Here is a 20346-nt window from a genome sequence, read left to right as displayed (position 1 = left end):
TCATAGAAACTAACACCTGAAACTTCAACATCGAATGTTGTAAATCACGAATTCCTAGTTATCATGAATTTTCTATTATTTCTTCAGGAAGTTGATGTGAAGATGTTCCAGAATTATGAGAGCTGGAAGAGTCTACAGTAAGTGTTTGTCATTCAGGTATTACTGAGGTTAAATAGTGTCTTGGTTGTTGTCTTCGCTTTCTTCCCCCTCATGCCCTATCACTGGCTGGATAATGGAGGAGGGTGGGAGAGAACTGAGAGAGAGAGAGAAGGGGAAAAAGAGAGAGGGAAAGAGAGAAAGGGAGACATAGACCCACACTGGTATCTTTCTTTCCTCTCCCATCCACTTTAACACCACTTCCTTGGCTTTAACTGCATCATTTGAGGACTCTGGCTCCTTCTGGATAAGCCCCTTCCAAGATTCAAACTCTCATCGGGCTCTGCATTGCTCTTCTTGCCCCTTCAGTCTCGGAGTGGGTAATTGATTGCCTATTGTTACCAGTGTCTAGATGCCTTGAAATCACTTGTACATTCCCCTAACTCTGCCCTTCTCTTTGTAAATAAAGATTAATTAAATTAAATTCTCTTCATGTAAATCATCTGAGTTTATTCTGACCTTGACTGATACAAATAAACCTCAAGCAGATTGGAATATTTATTTTCTATATTTAACAACATCCAGGGAAGGGAATTTTTCAGCCACATTTAGTGACAGGTTATAATAAAAATTCCTGCATTAATTCCTACTTAATTAAATCTAAACTCACTATGCTTCTGTTTAAGCATAGAATCTGCCCTCAGGAACTTACTTCACTACTCAGAATCTTTTGTTTTCAACCCAAGTAGCTTAGTTCAGTTCAGACTTTCTCTTTTTCATTTATTTTTTTCTCAGTTTTAATGTTGTATTTTTAGTTCACTTTTGGGTCAGATATTTCCCACATCGTTTGCTGTCACAAATACTTCTTTCTGGTCCAGACTAGCAAAACACAGTCTATAGCATACGTGTACATGCACCATTAGGTGATTCCTTTATAAACTATGAGGCCATTTTGTTTTTTGGTTATTACCTGACTAGATTTTAGTTTATTTATTTGCATATAAACTCTTACAGCATTTCCTTCACAAGGTCAATGGACCGTGAACAGTCTACATATTACCTCTCAAATTATGCTTGTGATTTAATTTTTGAATGTTTTGTATTTTCACGTACACATAGGCACATTCGGGATCATTAGGATGAGCTGACTGTAGCCAGGCACTGACACAGATTGCAGTGTTTATTTTATTGCTGCATGAGAACTATAAGCATAAGGACCTAGTCCCTAGAATGTTTATCCACAGTGAAATTACGTTAAAGGAACATTTTAAGTCAATGTTGAAGGTCTGTAAGGAATCACATTATCAATGCTTTAATACAATTTTAAGTGTCTTGGGAAGGATGATATCTTCAAAGTTCTTAGTTAATATTCAGTAAGACTCAGTTAAATGAATAAATGAAATATTGAACCAATACAGGAATGAATGGCACTCCTTTAAATTGCTTTTTATTTGTTAGTGCTGCTGAGTTGATTCTGATTCCTAGCAACCGTGTATACAGTAGAGCAGAACGCTGCCTGGTCTTTTTGCACCATCCTCTCATCTTCCAGGGCTGTATCAGACAATGTTCTCCTGCTATTCATAGGGTTCTCATGGCCAGTTTTTTTGGAAGTGGGTGGCCAGGTCCTTCTGCCTAGTCTGTTTTAGTCTGGAAGCTCCGCTGAAACCTGCCCACCATGGATGACCTGCTGGTACTTGAAAACGGATGGTATAGCTTTTCGCATCACAGCAACAAGCAGCCACCACAGTGTGACAAATGACAGATGGATGATGTGGTTCTCTGACTGGGAAATGAACCTGGGTCACAGCGGGGAAAGTGCCCAATCTTCACTGCTAGACCCCAGGTTATTTTTATAGCTGGGTGGTATTCCATGTTTCATGTACCATAACTTGTTTAACCATTCACGTGTTAAAGGATATTTAGATTGTTTCCAGTTGTTCTCTATTACAAACAAAACTACTAGGAACATTCATGTGCAGGTTTTTGCGTGAATATAACTTTTCGTTTTTATAGGATAAATAGCCAGGAGTGGAATTGCTATGTGGGTTGGTAGTTGCATGTTTAGTTTTAAAAACTTTTTAAAGAAATTGCCAAGCTATTTTCTAGAGTGGCTGTACCATTTTGACATGTCCAACAGCGATGTACGAGGGAGTCAGTTTCTCCACATACTTGTCAGCATTTGGTGTTGTCACTATTTTAAAATTTTAGCCATTTTGCTAGGTGCATAGTAGTATCTCATTGTGGCTTGAATGTGCATTTCCCTAATGGGTAATGAAATTGGACATCTTGTTATATACTTATTTGCCATAAATATATCTTCTTTGGTGAAAAATCTGTTCTTGTTTTTTGTCCATTTTCTATTTGGATTGTTTATTTTTTCAGCTATTGGGTTTTGAATGTTCTTTATATATTCTAGATACTAGTCCTGTTAGATATATGGTTTGCCTAAATCTGAATCAACTCCCACTCTGTAGCTTTGCTTTTTATAATCTTAACAGGGTCCTTCACAGAACAAATGTTTTTAAATTTGATGAAGGCCAATTTATCAATTTTGCTTTTATGGATTACGTCTTTGATGTCAAGTATAAGTAAGACTTCTTTGCCTAGGCTTCAATTCCAAATATTTTCTCCTATTTTCTTTTTTCTAAAAGGCTTTTAACATTTTGCATTTATGTCCATGATTCATTTTGAGCTAATTTTTACATGAGAAGTGACATTTAGGTAGAATTTCACTTTTTTTTTTTTTGCCTCTAGAAGTCCACTCCTTCCAGCAGCATTTATTGAAAAGGTTATCTTCCCTCATTGGATTGCTTTTGCATCTTTGACAAAAAGCAGTTCAGTGTATATGTATGGGCCTGAGTTCTCTATTCTGTTCCATCGATCTGTGTGTCTACCCCTCTGCCAACACTATACATTCTTAATTACTGCACCTACATAATAAGTCTTGAAATTGACTAGACCGATTCTTACCACTTTATTCTTCCTTTGCAAAATTATTTTTTACCTATTCTAGTTCCTTTGTCTTTCTATATAAAGTTTAGAATAATCTTCTCAACATCTAAGAAAAAAAATCTTGCTAAGATTTTGATAGAAAGTGCATCAAGCCTGTATATCAATTTGGGGAGAATTAATATTCCACTATTTTGAGCGACCCAAAGCATGAGCATGTTGCCTTTCCATTTGTTTATATCTTCTTTGATTTCTTTCATCATTGCTTTTCAGTTTTCAGCATACAAGTCCTGTATTTTTGTTAGATTTACACCAGAGTTTTCAATTTTTTTAATGATTGTAAATTGCATTGTATTTTAAATTTTAGTGCCATTGCTGCTATATTTATGCAGTTGATTTTCGCGTGCTTATCTTGTATCCAGGAATCTTGCTGAACTCATTTATTAGTTCTAGGAGGTGTTTGTGTGTTCCCTGGGATTTTCTACATAGACAATGATATCATTGCTCTACAGGGAAAGCTTTCCTTCTTTGTTTCCAAGCTGTCTGGCTGATTTTCTTTTCTTGCCTTCTTGACTGGCTAGAACTCCCAGCACTGCACTGAATAAGAGTGGGGACAGCAGGCATCCTTTATTGAATTTAATTCTGTTTCTCTCTCTAGTTTACTGAGTTTACTTCAATCTACAAATTTCATTTAATCTGTAAGGGTTCCGACCAGTGATCTCTATTACACTGGTGTGTTAACTTGTACACAAGGCTGCTGACTTGTAAAATGAACAAACGTGTCTTCTATTCCTATCTTTGAATTCCTAAAAGCTATCTTAAATATTACTACAAAAATATGGCTTGAGGATCTCCGATTGTAAATCCCCTTGCCTTGGCATAGACAATACTAAATCCTTTCTGGATAAGATCACTGAGATAGCAGTAATAAAATAGTCAAACAAGAAAATTCCGATGGAGTCACAAGTGATTGTTTTCACCTCAACTGCTTCTATGTGATGAGGCAGGAGAAAGGAATAGGAAGAAATTTGATAATACAAAGAAGAGAGTAACTGGAGAGCAAAGCTATCACTAGCAATGAAAGAAAACTCTTTTAGGTTCCATGGAGCCTAGAAATTGTGATATAAGGAGGTTGAGACCTAGAGGTTGTCCACATTTTGGCTCCGTCAATAACTAGTATAAACCTGTGCATATACCTCCTGAAGTCTCTGAAGTCTTACTTGATGCCTTTAAATTTAATTTAAGGACAAAAATATCTCTTCCATAGAGAGTTAGTGTATGAATTAGATGAGATAAAGCATAATATTTATATGATATAACTAGTCTGGCACATAGTAAGTATTCAGTAACATTTTTGTTTTCCTTTTTCTCCTGCTGTTCTGCAGACCCAAAGTGTTTCACAAAGCCTATGCTAGTATTAAGGGACAGAGCGGACTACATTTCGTAGAAGGTACGTGGCATCATGTGAAATGAAGACAGTAACGCTCTGTGGTGCTTCTATAATCGCAACCATTTGTTCAGCAGAAAGTACAAACACAAATAGCCATTGATATAGGCATATTTGTTTCAGACATTGTATTCTTCTTTGAAATATGTATGCTGAACATTTGCAAAGCCTAGTACGTCTTACACAGAGTGGAAACAATCGAACATGGAGGGTGAGGAACCATGGGACAAGAGAAAGAACAACTGGTAACTAAATGAGCAAAAACAGGAGACAGACAAGTGGAACCACAACTGCGGACATTTCCTAGTGACTTCTGTCTAAGAATTACTCTAACGAGGAAAAAGGGGTAGTTTATTCCAGAACTGCACTAAAATTATGCTTAAATAAAATCTCTAGCTGACTATTCATTGTGAGAGTGTAGCCTTATTGTTCCTAGATCTTGATAAATGGCAGATACTGATCAAAGGAGAGATGTTTTGTTTTATTTTATTTTTTATTTTAATTTTAAAAGCTTTTATGAGTTGTTCTCTCTCTGTGAAGAGGCCCTGTAATCTTTTGGGTGTGTCACTGGTTATACAATTGTTTGAGTTGGATTTATTAAAAACTATGCCACACCGGAAAAACTAAAAATTATCGCAAATGTCAAAGACGATTATAGCTGAAGTTTACCCCTGAGCAGTATCAATCTGTTGTAAAAAAGAATTCATATTTTCTGACAGAAATTATTGCTCCAAAAACAAGGTTGAAAGAGGACATTTTTTTCTGGGTAGTTTAGTAGCTGATCTTTGACGCTTACCTCTTTTAATTTAATAAAATATTTTTGAACATTCCTGATAAAGAGCTGCAGGGCAAATCAAGATGTTCCAGCTTGCTGCTGCCCTTTTAGTTGGCAGGGGCTGAGGAGCTGTGTAATTAGATAAGTGTTCCCACCAATTCCAGGGGTGCAGTAATGTTTTTCATCTTTTCCATTATTGTACACTTAACTATGAAGCATACACTCATTTGGCGTTCTAAGCACGTTTGATTGATTTACAATGTCAGAAAAATTTACAGATTATGCATTCCAAAAGATAAGAGGGAATTAATGTCTAGGAAAAGTTTTTAGCACAGCTCCTCTAGCCAACATTAATTTTTTTAGCATTAGTGTGTCTAAGTGTACAGAAGTAAGTAAACATGGACAAATGTAATCCAAATTAAATTGCTGAGAATATTATTTTCCATTTGGTTTGCTCTGGGTTTATACGTAATAGTTCTTGATGTATACTTTGAAGTATGTCCTGACTTTTATTAGAATGTCAAAATAATGTTCAAAATGCTACATCACACACTGCCACATAGTCTCTTTGGACATGCTAGTTTTTTTCTTCCAGAAACACATAAAGATTTAAACCAAATGAAAATCAATAAAAATGATGAACGAAGTATAAAATGAATTTTGGAAGAGGAACATCAAACAGCCTCTTAGTTTTCTGGAAATCTTACGTTGTCTAATAAGAAATAATCTGAGATTTTTCACAATGTATTTTAGCTTTACTTACAAATTTTATGTACTTTATAATAAAGGCCACTCAAATAATTGGGAAAGTGTAGCTCTAGTTTGAGAGATTTAACAGATACAAAATGCTTCCTACTCTGACTTAAATTGCAATATGGACATATCAGTAGAGAAAATTATTAATATTTATAGTGATCATATATTATTAAAAGTAAAAATCAATTATTTTAAAGTTTGAGTTTAAATAAGCTTAGCAGGATTTTGCTTTACAAAATAATTAAATTCAGCTTTTAGATCATTCTTTCATTCACGATTTATAAAAGGCAAGTCTGCTATGTTAGGGGTTAGGTGAGTTTTTAAAATAAATATTTGGAATCTCACAAAGGCATTTTTAGCTGTCAGGAAGAAATAAGATTTTTAGCTAAAGAAAGAATCTACCTATAATCAAGGCCTGAATAGTTTTTTATTCAGATTGCATTTTGAGTAAATGCAGACAGAGTTGCTGCAAGAAAATGTAGCGTGAAGTGTGGGTGTGTGTTTGATACAGAGATGCATAACTTAGCCTCTGGAGAACCTCAGTGAATATCCACATGGGTTAGGACACAGACATTCCTGGCTAAGGAGTCAGTGAGCAGAAGTGTTTAGGTGGCATGCTGTAATTATGCCAAGTTATAAGCAAAGGTGGTTTTTCTCTTTGCAGATGTAGCTGGCTATTTGTTTGACTCCTGAGAATTCTCATGTACTGGATGAGAAGAGAATTTTTTTGCTTTTATTTGTTTCTCGCATTTCGAGTCATCATTTTTAGTTCCTTTCTTATCAGATCTTGAGGAGTTCTTTTGGGCCATCATATGGATTTTGATTCTCGAATCTCAAGATCTGGTTATTTGTATTTTTCCTTCATTAATGTCCAAAGAGAAAAACCATTAAAGCATTGTTTAATTAAGAAGCCACAAAGATTTTCAATTGCAAGGAATTGTTCAGGTGTATTGTAGGACTAGCCCAGTGTTTAAGTGTTCTGATAAACCTCTGGGGATTCATGGAGCTCCTCCAAAGACCTCTGTGGAGGAGGTGTGATGGGTTAAGGGGTGGAGACCAAATGGGCAGTTGCGATGTGGAGCCCCTGCTTCAATCAGCATGATTCTACCTTTATCTCTTGCATATTCGTCTTCCATGTAGGCTTTCATTTACAAAACAGTTCAAATGAAAGTTAAATACTACTGGCTGAACACTCAAATTGGCATGTTTTTTAAAAAAGATATTATCTAGCATTTACTTCAACACAGTTCATCAACAGATCATTCAGTTTATTTAAATGTCTTCTGTCTGTCTGGCATTTTTTCTGTGTTTTTTAAATTATTCAAAGAAATAGAACCATATAGTATCTTCTTTGCTTTAATTTTTTTTATTGATATATAATTGGCGTATAACATTATATTGGTTTCAGGTGTACAACATAATGATTTGACATTTGTATACATTACAAAATTGCTCACCAGCATAAGTCTAGTTAATATCCATCACCATATAGAGTTACAAATTGTTTTTCTTGTGATGAGAACTTTTAAGATTTACTCCCTTCGCAGTTTTCAAATGTACGATATAGTATTATTAACTATAGTCACCATGATGTACATTTAACCCCCATAACATTTATTTTGTAACTGGAACTGTGTACCTTTTGACCACCTCCATTCATTTTGCTTACCCTCCTCTGCCTCTGGCATCTATCAATCTATTCTTTGTATCCGTGAGTTCGATTGTGTCTTTTTAAGATTTCACATATATAAGTGAGATCACACAGTATTTGTCTTTTTCTGTCTGACATTTCACTTAGGGTAATGCCCTCATGGCCCACCCATGTCGCAAATAGCGAGATTTGCTCATTTTTTTATGACTGAATAATATTCCATTGTGTATGTGCATACATATACCACATTTTCTTTATCCATTCATGGACACTTAGGTTGCTTCCGTGACTTGACCATTGTAAATAATGCTGAAATGAAAATGGAGGCATATATCTTTCTAAGTTTTCAATATTTGAGTCATGGAGGGATGGGAGTTTGTAGAAACAAGTTTTCTTTTTGCAAAAAGACAAAATCTTAGATTGAGTTAAAAAACAATATCCAGGGGCTGGCCCCGTGGCTGAGTGGTTAAGTTCACGTGCTCTGCTTCGGGGGCCTAGGGTTTCACTGGTTCAAATCCTGGGTGCGGACATGGCACCTCTCATCAGTCCATGCTGAGGTGGCATCCTATATAACTCAACTAGAAAGACCCACAACTGGGATATACAGCTATGTACTGGGAGGCTTTGGGGAGAAGAAGAAGGGGAAAAAAAAGAAGAAGATTGGCAAACCATGTTAGCTCAGGTGCCAATCCTTTAAAAAAAAAATCCAATAAAGGCAGATAAAGCAGACTAAAAAGAAAATCAAAACTAGAAATATACATATAGTAAATTTAAGAAGCTTGATGTAGTATATATTATGTATGTATATAAATATATATAATAAACAACAACCATACTTCAACCTGATTTCGTTAAAAAGGTCCTGGATTTTGAGCTGATTGTAATGAGAAGATATTTGGGGGTCTTGAGAGAAGGGATGAGCATTTTCTCCATGTGGGAAGGATGTAAGTGTGGCCAGAGAGTGACCTGTGGCAGATAATATTTTCTCCAAATGGCCCCGCATTATGTTATGTTGTGATATGTTATGTTATATTGTATTAGATGTTATATTGTATTGGGATATTATATTTTATTATATTATGTTCCATCATGCATGACCTTCTTGCAGTGACATTGATATTCTTCCCATTAAGATTGAGAAGGAGGGGTCTTATGTTACTTCCCCCTGAATTTGAGTAAGCCTGTGACTATAGTTGAAGTGACAGTATGTGACTTCCATGGCCATGTCATAAAGTCTGATAAAGCTTCTGCATAGTTCCTGTTGGAATGCTTACAAGCCATCATGCCGTAAGGAAGCCCAGGCCACATGGAAAAAAATGGGAAAGAATGCCCTAGTGACCAAAATATGGAAAGAAATAATCGATTGTATTTTTGTGGAGAATGCAAAGTGTAGAGTACTTAGGGGGCAATGTCATAAAGAAAGAACATAGCACATGGCATTTTCAATGTATTTGAGCAGTTTATTATGTAAATAGTTATCTGATTTCAATATTACGAATAGGAATAATAAGTCAATGAATATACTTGAATTCAATTATTCAATGGTCATTCAAACCACACAGCTCAGGGCCAGAGACTCACAGCAGTTTTCAATCAGTTAGGGAATAGGATAATTTTCCTCCCCCTCTAAAACAAGGCTCTATCTTGAATCACTTCAGCACCTTCTCCTTTTCCCAGCTTATACCCTCTCTTTTCTTAGTGCTAAATTAGCCCCCCAATAATCACACACAAACAAATAAATGTGTGTGATGGAAGAGATGAATGGACTTCTCTAGCACATTAACAGGTGCTCTCCTAGGTGCTAGGATTACACACTTGGATAACCAATGATTCTTATCCACAAGGAACCATGTTTGAGCAGATTGCATCAAAATAACCCATTCTTTCAGCTGAATCTATTTTGGGGATTTTGTCTTTTTCTGAATTGGCTTTTTAATCTCTTTCAATTCTTTCTTTGCTGTTATTTCAACAATTCATGGCATCACAGTTTTCTTACAAAAAACGTCTTAGAGGGACAGGCAAAGATTTCTCCTAAAATCAGCTTCATAAGTTTATGAAAAGATTATTCATTTCTTTCCACACAAATATACTTGGCCATAGGATGGTAAATGCCTAATTTATTTTATATTTTCATACAAATAAAGTCTCTTTTGAAGTATTTATTTCATTATAGCTAAAAACAAGCAAAGGAGTGATATAGTCATTAAGGGTTATTAAAAGTAATTCTTTGTGATATACCATAAAAAAAGAGAACATCATCACAAAAAACTCAGATTATAAAGTTTTAGTTTTATGCTGATCATTCTGTATAGATTAGTGAAATACTTTTATTTTAACACATACCATATTAAAATGGTCAAGAAATGGAGAACCCAAACCTAACGAAAAATGCTTTATTTTCACTGTTTTCAAAGCTTTCTTCTAAGCGATCCTAGAATAGAATGGTTTATCTTCATATGAAGCCAAGAACTTGACATTCTTGTCAAGTTAGAGAATTGAAAAATCTTTCAAAATAACAATTTGTGTTTTTTAGACTCTTTATAAATATAGGATGGAAATAACCCCTCAGAGAATGTGGGCTGTAAACATGTACTTTCCCTGTGGTGAAATACCACTGCTTTGTTTTTTGCAGAAAACACCAAATAAAAAGTGTTCAATAAATGGTTTTAAAATGTATTCCCATGTTGTAGAATGACAAAGCAGATTCGCATTTTCTCTAAAACAGAGTAGTAGCTTGTCTTATGAATTTAGTCATAAAAAGAGTCAATATAGTCTAGTGGCTAAGGCCCAGGTACTGGGGCCAGACTTCTTGTATTCCATTTCTGATGTTGCCGGGTACCAGCTGAGGGTCTTGGGCAAGCTATTAAACCTCTCTGTAAACGGGATAACCACACAACCTACCGTCTAGGGTGGTCGTGAAGATTAAATGAGTTAATATATGTAAAGCCCTTCGAACAGTACCTGACACGTTAAGAATAGAGTTTTTACTTAGCTTATTGCAATATATTAAAACAAAATATAAGTACCATTCTTTTGGCACATAGAAATCTCATTTCTATACCTCTCCAAAAAGAAGTTGAGTTTTGTACATAAGATTTCTTCTTTTTTAATTTTTAATGCCTTTCTCTAGCTATAGTAAAAGCTGGCCCTCTCTCTGTCTCTGTGTCTGTGTCTCTCTCTATTTTTCTGTCTCTCTCTCTCTCAACAGGGAAATGTGCTATTTTTATCTTTTAATTTATTATGGCTATGTAGGCTTCATAATCTTCTACCTAAATGTTTGTAGATGACCTTTTAATTGGTCTGCAATTTTTGGGGGAAATATTTTCCTAGTTTTTTTCTTTTTTTGCTGGTTTATAGAATTTTTGACATAAAGATGTTTTGTAACTATGATTTTCTTAGCATGTTCTTTAAGGCATGTGTAAAAACAATAAATTTTTGGTTGCCATAACTTTCAGACATAGTGATACTCTATCAGTCTATCATTTTCTATGAGATTTCATTTGGAAAAAATATGATCAATTATTCCTAAAGATGGTTAAATTGCTGAAGCTACACAACTTTGCAGGCTTGCTTATCCAGTTGTGAGCCCACAGGTGAAGATCAGGGAGCCAGAGAATAGTCATGGTCAGGCTTCCGTCGCTTTTAGTCACATTCTTCTCCATTGATGGTGAGCAGTGTTGTGAAAACTGTCAACGTTGAGCCCACTCTTGTAAGGTGGCTGTGCAATAATTTATATGTGTGTGTGTGTGTACACAAACCAATTTTTCCTATGAGAAATATCTATGCATCAACTTATAAATATTCTCAATTATCTCCTTAAAATGGATCACAAGACTTGTGTCAAAGATTACAAATGCAAAGAGTCGTGTTGCATGTGGCAGACCACTATCGCTTGGACTGTGCGGTACTTCCCTCCTTCTTCTCCTTCTGGCAATGATCCTTTGCCACTTTTCTGACCATGTAATTCCCAAAGAACCTTGCATGTGCTATTTAATTCTGCTTCTGCAGCCACAGTTCATTGGCTAGGGCCAAAAATTCTCTCAATATAGGTCAGTGAGAATCCTCCCAGCATTTATGGACAAGGGGCTAAGATGGAGGCAAGTTAGCATTTTTCCAGGAACTGAAACTACGAAATGTAAAACATCAAAGCTACTAAAAAGGCTCTCACTTTCACAATGCAGAGCAGGTCAATGTGCAATGAAGTGGGAAACGAAATTCACTTATGGAAACACAGACAGAGCCCTAATTGCAGTAACAGTTCCAGTTTCAGTGGTGCATGAGCTGCATCCTTGCCCTTTTCATGGTCTGAATCTTTAACTCTCCCTTGGATTCCAATAGTCTCCCCCCATCTCTCTCTTTACTTTTTAAGGTAGTTTGAATTGAAGTCATATGAAAATACTTTCCAGAAGCCTGTAACAATTAATTCCCACTAGAGCAAGAGATGAAGATGCCATGGTGTCAATAAGTGTTTTATTTCTCTCAAATAATAATTCATGGTTGTTTTAATTTACCTTTATTTAATTACCAGAAAGGTTAGATTTTTCTCATATGCTTTTAGACATTTATATTTCTCTTTTGTGTATGCTGGTTCATATTTTTATTACTAATTCATGTTTTTCTTTAATGTGTATAGGCATTTTCACATTTTTGTATATAATTCCTAATTAGAAAAACAATTTATAATTATTGTAGATCATTGTGAAAAATTTTAGAACCTGGAAAAATATGGGGAAGGAATATTAGTATTTTGGTGTAGGTCCTTTAAAATGTTTTCTGTTCCGAACCACTTCACTAGGTGTCACAAAATTGAGTTCACACTCTTACTTACTGTGCTGTGACCTGCTTTGCCATTAACATGCATTTAGCCATTTTCCATAACATTAAGGCTTACTCTAAAGCATAATGTGTAAACTTGGCTTTAATAAACCCTTATTATTGGCCATTACGGTCATTTGCACTTTTTATTCCAATTATAAGTGATGCTCAATAACCTTCCACATAAATATTTTTAGATGATTGTTTTGTGTTTTTTATCTATTTTGTGGTAAAATACACAACATAATATTTACCATCTTAACCATTATTAGTGTACTGTTCAGTGGTATTAAGTATATTCATATTGTTGTGCAACCATTACTACCATCTATTTCCAGTACACTTTTCATCTTGCAAAACTGAAATTTTATATCTGTTAAACAACAACTCCCCATTCTCCCCTCCCTCTAGCCCCTAACAACCAGCATTCTACTCTTTGCCTCTATGATTTTGACTAGTCTGGGTACCTCATATAGGTGGAATTCTCCAGCACTTGTCTTTTTGTAACTGGTTTATTTCACTTAGCATGCCTTCAGTTTCACCCATGTTGTAGAATGTATCAGAATTTCCTTCCATTCTAAGGCTGAAGAATATTCCACTGTATGTATATACCACATTTTGCTTATCCATGTATCTGTCAATAGACATTTGGGTTGCTTCTGTGTTTTAGCTATTGTGAATAATGCTGCTATGAACATGGATATACAAATATCTCTTCAAGATCCTGCTTGTAATTCTTTTGGATATATATTCGGAAGTAGAATTGCTGTATCATATGGTAATTCTATTTTTAATTTTTTGAGGGGCCGGCTCCGTGGCCGAATGGTTAAGTTCGCATGCTCCACTGCGGCGGCCCAGGGTTCGGATCCTGGGCGCAGACATGGCACCACTCATCAGGCCACGTTGAGGCGGCGTCCCACATCCCACAACTAGAAGGACATGCAACTAAGATATACAACTGTGTATGGGGGGGTGGTTTGGGGAGATAAAGCAGAACAAAAACATTTTTTTTTGAGAAACCACCACATTGTGTTCCACAGTGGCTGTACCATTTTACATTCCAAGAAAGAGTGCAAAGGAGCTCCAACTTCTCCACATTCTTGCCAGTACTTGTTATTTTCTGGTTTTTAAAATAATTGTCATCCTAACAAGTTTGAGGTGATAACTCATTGTGGTTTGATTTGAATTTCCCTGTTGATTAGTGATGTTGAGTATCTTTTCACGTGCTTATTGTCCACTCATATATTTTTTTGGAGAAATGTCTATACAAGTCCTTTGTCCATTTTTGAATCAGGTTGTTTGTTGTTTTCTCATTGAGTTTCAGGAGTTCCCATACATTCTAGATATTAACTCTATATCAGATATACGATTTGCAAGTATTTTCTCCCCTACCATAGGTTGCCTTTTCACTCTATTGATACGGTCCTTTCACGCACAAAATTTTTAATTTTATAAAGTCCAATTTGTCTATTTTTTTCCTTTTTGCCTGTTCCTTTGGTGTTATATCCAAGAAACTATTGCCAAATACAACGTCATAAAGATTTTGCTCTATATTGTCTTTTAAAAGTTTTATAGTTTTAGCTCTTACATTTAGGTTTTTGATCCATTTTGAGTTCAATTTTGTATATGGTGTTAGATAGGATTCATTCTTTTGCATGTGGATATCCAGTTTCCCCAGAACCACTTGTTGAAAAGACTGTCCTTTTCCCATTGAATGGTCTTCGTGCCCTTGTTAAAAATCATTTGACTATAATATGTGAGTATTTATATATGGGTTCTCTATTCTATTCCATTGGTTTATATGTCTGCCTTTATTTCAGTACCACACTGTTTTGATTACTGTAGCTTTGGAGTATATTTTAAAATCAGGAAATGTGAGTCCTCCAATTTCATTTTTAAGATTCTTTTGGTTGTTTGGTATCCCTTGAGATTCCATAGGAATTTTAAGATGAATTTTTTTTCTTTTGAATTTTAAAAGTTCTTTTTCGATGTTTAATTTACATGTGGTAAAATAGATGTTAAGTGTACAGCTTGATGAGTTTTTACGTATATACACCCTTGTGACTGCCAGGCTGATCAAGAAAGTACCTTCCCGCCAATCTGCCTTCTGGAGATAGCCACTGTTTTTTTTTAGCTTTATTGAGGCATAATTGATATACAAAAATTGCATATATTTAACATCTACATCTTGATGAGTTGGAAATATACATATACCTATGATATCATCACCACAATCAAGATACAAAACATATCCATCAACTGTAAAAATTTCCTGTGTTCTTTTGTGGGTTTTGTTTTGTTTTTTTGTAAGAATACTTAACATGAGATCCATTCTCATTACATATTTTAAAATGCACAATATTGTATTGTTAATTATATGTATTATGTTGTATGGCAGATCTCTAGAACTCATTCACCTTAAAGAACAGAAACTTTATACCCATTGAAAAACAGTTCCTCATTTCTCTCTATCCCCAGACCCTGGAAATCACCGTTCTATGATCTGCTTCTATGAGTCTAACTATTTTAGATATTTCATGTAAGTGGAATCATGCAGTATTTGTCCTTCTATTACTGGCATATTTGATGTAGCATAAGGTTCTCTAGGGACATCTATGTGTTGTCACAAAAGGCAGGATTTCCTTCTTTTTTAAGGCTGAATAGCATTCTATTGTACGTGTGTACCACTAGGATGGATTTTTCTATTTCCGCAAAAATGTTGCTGGGATTTTTGACAAGGATTGCCTTATAACTGTAGATCACTTTGGGTAGTACTGACATCTTAGATATTGTCTTCCAATCCATGAATATGAGATGTCTTTCCATTTATTTATGTCTTCTTTAATTCTTTCAGTAGTGTTTTGTAGTTTTCATTATAAAAGACTTTCACCTCCTTAGTTAATTACTAAGCATTCTATATTTGATGCTATTATAAATGGAATTGTGTTTTCTTTTTTCTCTTTGCAATAGTTCATTGTTATTGTGTAGAAATGCAACTGACTTTTTTGTGTTGACCTTATATTCTGCTACTTTGCTGAGTTTATTAGTTCGAACAGATTTTTGTCAAGTCTTTAGAGTTTTCTACTGATAAGATGACATCATCCATGAATAGAAATAATTTTACTTCTCTTTTCCAATTTGGATGATTTTTATTTCTTTTTCTTGCCTAATTACTCTGGCCAGCATTGTCAGTACTATGTTGAATAGAAGTGGTGAAACTGGGAATCCTTGACTTTTTCCTGATCTTAGAGGAAGTTTTTCACCATTGGATATAATGTTCATTGGGGAGTTTTCAAATGTGACTTTTGTTATGTTGAGGTAGTTTCCCTCTGTATTAATTTGTTTGGGCTACCATGATAAAATATCATAGACTGTGTGGCTTAAAATTCAGACACTTATTTTCTCACAGTTCTGGAGGCTGGAAATCCTAGATCAGGGTGCCAGCATGGTGAGGTTCTGGTGAGAATTCTCTTTCTGGTTGAAGATGGCACTTTTTTGCTGTGTCCTCACATGGTGGATATAAAGAAAGCAAGCTGTCTGGTGTCTCTTCTTATAAGGGTACTAATCCCATCATGAGAGACTCACCTTTATGACCTCATCTAAACCTAATTACCTCCTAAAGACCTCATCTTAAAATGCCATTACATTGGGGTTCAACATATAAATTTTGAGGAGAATCAATTCAGGTCATAGCAACTTTTATTTCTAGTGTGTTAAGTGTTTTTATCATAAAACGTTGTTGAATTTTGTCAAAGGCTTTTTCTGTTTCAATTGAGATGATCTTGTTGTTTTGTTCTTCATTCTGTTAATATGATGCATTACGTTGACTGATTTTCATATGTTGAACCATCTTTGCATTCCAGAACAAATCCCACTTGGTCATGGTGTATAATCGTTTCAAGATATTGCTGATTTGGGTTTGCTAATATTTTTTTTGAGGATTTTTACATCCATGTTCATAGGGAATATTGATCTGCAGATTTCTTTTCTTGTAATGTCCTTGTCTGGCTTTGGTATCAGAGCAATGCTGGCCTCATAGAATGAGTTAGGATGTGTTTCCTCTTCCACTTTTTTGGAAAAGTTTAAGAAAGTTTGGTGTTAGTTCTTCTTTAAGGGTTTGATAGACTTCCCCAGTGAAGCTAGGTACAGGGCTTTTTTGTCAGGAGATTTTTGATTACTGATTCAGACTCCTTACTAGTTATAGATCTATTCAGGTTTTCTATTCTTGTTTCAATCTTGGTAGGTTTCGTATTTCTAGGAACCTATCCATTTCATCTAGGTTATCCAATTTGTTGATTACAGTTGTTCAAGGTACTCTCTTATAAACCTTTTCATTTTTGTAGAATGGTAGTAGCATCTCCACTTTCATTTATGATTTTACTAATTCATGTCTTTTACTAATTCAAGACCATTTCAGTTAGTGTACTCTCTAGTTCTAGAATTTCTTTTTAGTTTCTTTTTTAGGTTCATTATCTCTTTATTGACATTTCCATTTTGCTCATGCATCATTTTCTTGACTTTTTCTACATCTTCCTTTAGTTCTTTGAGCATCTTTAAGGCAGTTTTTCTTAAAGTCTTTGCCTATAAGTGTGTCATTTGGTCCTTCTCAGGGACAATTTCTGTTGGCTTATTTATTTTTTCCTTTGATCAGTCCATATCATCCTATTTTTTGTACATTTTGTGATTTTTTTGAAAACTGGACATTTTAAAGCAATAGAATGGTAACCCTGGTTGCCAAATTCTCCCCCTCCCCAGGGTTAGCTGTTTTTTGTTTTTTGTTTTTGTTGTTGCAGGCTGTCTCCATGCTAAGGATCAGCCTGAGTTAAAACTTAAGGTTTTCTCAGGTCTTTTCTGAGCCATGGCTTTTTAATTTCCCCTGTATACGCAGTTGCTTTTGAATTTCCTTGTTTTTAACGTCTGGGTCCAAAAAGAAGAAAAAAAGACAAAACCGATGGAATCAAAAAGGTATTGGCCTTTTAAATCAACTGGAAGTTGCTTTAGCCAGCCTGATGGGGAGAATTCCAACAATGGCTGCCTAGCTCTGTGTCTGCACCTCCATGATCAGAAGCAGTAATCAGTGATCAGAACACAAATCCTTATATTTTGAGGACACCACTGTTATTGCCCACCCTGGCTCCTGCAAGCTGTATGCAAGCTATTCCAGGAACACATGCACAGCTGCTGGCCATGAAGAATGGGAGACAGTTAGTCACTGCTGAGCTAAGAGCTAAAATGGACCAACATTAACCACAATTTAAAATCCAAGCCTTCCCCTGAAAGTCACAAGGCTTCCATAGACTCCAGAGTTCCAAAATATTCACATTAGACAGATTCTGCCAGTACAACTATTATCTAGGTGGGGAGATAGATTCTCAGTGTTTCCTACTCTGCCGTTTTGCCATAATCCTCCTCAGTAGATGATTTTTTAACTTTGTCTGTAATACTTGTTAGAAACAGTTGTCTAATCTCTTGTTTTTTTAAATTAGTTATAGGATTTTCGATATGCAGATGTTACCAAATTATTTGTATGCAAATTATTTTTTCATTTTGGTTTCTTTCACTGATTTTAATCTTAGAAAGTCTTTCCCCATTCTGAAATTAGTGAAGGATTCTACTATATACTTTTTTCAAATTTCTATACTTAAAAGAATTAACTTCCAAGTCTAGAATTAATGTTGACATAGAGTGTAAAGTTAAGAGCTAAACTGTTTTTTTCCAAGTAACTAGCAAATTGTCCCAGCATGTTTGTTGAATAATCCTTCCCTGACTTATAGTATTGTCTTTGACATACACGCACATACAAACACACACACTCTCTCTCTCTCTTTTTCAGTATTATTCATTCTTATACTTAACGTGATAGTCGTATATTCTCTACTGATGCACTTCTTATTTCTGCTTTTAGAGTGAGCACATTTTGGATTGGAAATTTGGAATTACATCACTAGTTTGTGAAGCTTAATGAATATAAACACTACATAGATTTCACATTGATAATTGACTTCTTTATTGCCCACCAAAGAAGATTTTTTGCTCTTTATCATGTTGTATCTTTCTGACCACTCTCTGTTTCTTGAAAGATGTCATCGAGTCTTCTATGATATCAGGATTTCACCTCTCTGACATTCTTCCTCAGTCTTCTCTTCAATTGCTTATCCCATAAGTGGTGCTTAAGCTTCTAACATCAGGCTTCTTCTATTTCCCGATATATATTTTTTCCAAATGACCTTCCTGTTTAATTATGTGATGATCAATTAAACCCATACACATTTATTTTCAGCCATATTCTATCAATTTTCTATATTCCAAAACCATATACTTTCATTTCCTACAAATAACGCTATTTGGATGTGCCAAAGATACTTGAAGATAAACTATTCCAAGATCATCTCTCATTGCTCCTTCAATGCTCTCACTCCCTCAAACCTATTCTTCCTTCTGTACTCTATATCGTGTTTGACACCAAAACAAGAAACCTAAGAACCACATTAGATTCCTTCTTTTCCCATTGTCTTCCTCCGTATTTGTCAAGTCTTCACCTCCATTTCCACTTCCACTGCCTTTGTTCAGGCCTTCTTTATTTCTTATCTGGATTTCTTCAATAGTCTCCTTATTGGTCTCCTGCCTTTAGTTTCTCCTTTCTCTAATACCCATATTACAGAGTAGCATCAGGATAAATCAGCTTAATACCCTCCCTTCCCCATCCTCCAATAGAATTTCCCAATTATAACAGCTTCCTACCATGTCCTAAGGCAAAACATTGAGGATAGAAGGGCACAATCTGGCAAGATAGTACTAGGCTCTGCATGAAATGGTGGACAAAATCATCCATAGTTGTTACTTCAGTCTTGAAGAACAATTTGTGATGGTTACAATTTTTTGGTGCAAAAGAAAAACAGTGTCTAAAAATCAGTCCTATAAATACTATTGGAACACATTTCAGATAATTTGAGGGATAAAGGATATTGTGACCTGGAATATTCACTATGATTCCCTTCCTCTTTACATGCCGTGGGAAACCTACTTGCTTTTAGAGTGATCTTTCTAAAATGTAAATCATGCCCCTCATCTGTTTTAAAGTATTTCAATGGTTTCCCATTATCCTTAGGAAAAAATCTTAACCACATACGACAGCTCGGAGAACCCTTCAGGAAGAGGCTCCCACCTCTCCCCAGTCTCCTCTTCTTCCATTCCACCACGTTAGTGAATGTTAACACTTTCACACTTTTCTTGCAAGTCTTTGAGTGAGTCATATTTTTTAAAAGTCTTCTCCGCTCTCCCTGGTCACTGTTCTGGTTTTCCTTGCTTTACTTGTGTTTTAATCCTATTCAGAAAGTCCCTTCTCCTAGAAGCATCCTCTGAGGTCCTCACAGGCTGAATTTGGTGTAGAGGATGAGCACAGTCAGTTTGGGGATTGAGTACCATCTCTACTATTAGTATAGAATCTTAGTTTCCTAGTCTATCAAATTTTCACCTAATGGTCCAGCTTAGGTTACCAGAACCCTAGGTAAAGAACTGTGCTTGGCAAATATTAGGTACTGTAGTAATGAATATATAAATCAAGGGGTTTCTGTATAAATTTGGAGATTTCTGAGTAATCTCTTGGCATTTAATTTACTTTTTCCTTCAAAGTTTGTGAAAAAGCCTGTAGGCTCCCCAGAAAGGCAATAACATCATGCTCTAGGAAACAAACCCTCTTTGCTCATATGGAAACTATCTACCCCTGACCTCTTTATTTACTGAAACCTAATAGAGCCACAACACATCTGATGCTGCTCTTTGCAAACTGGATGATTTTAATCCATTTGGCTTCAGAGTATGAGCTAAAGTGTTTTTATAGCTCACATTGAGAATGTT

This window comes from Equus caballus, chromosome 10 (genome assembly GCF_041296265.1).
Source record: "Equus caballus isolate H_3958 breed thoroughbred chromosome 10, TB-T2T, whole genome shotgun sequence".
Classification (NCBI taxonomy): domain Eukaryota; kingdom Metazoa; phylum Chordata; class Mammalia; order Perissodactyla; family Equidae; genus Equus; species Equus caballus.
The sequence above is the reverse complement of the archived record's forward strand: the minus strand, read 5'-3'. Positions refer to the sequence as shown.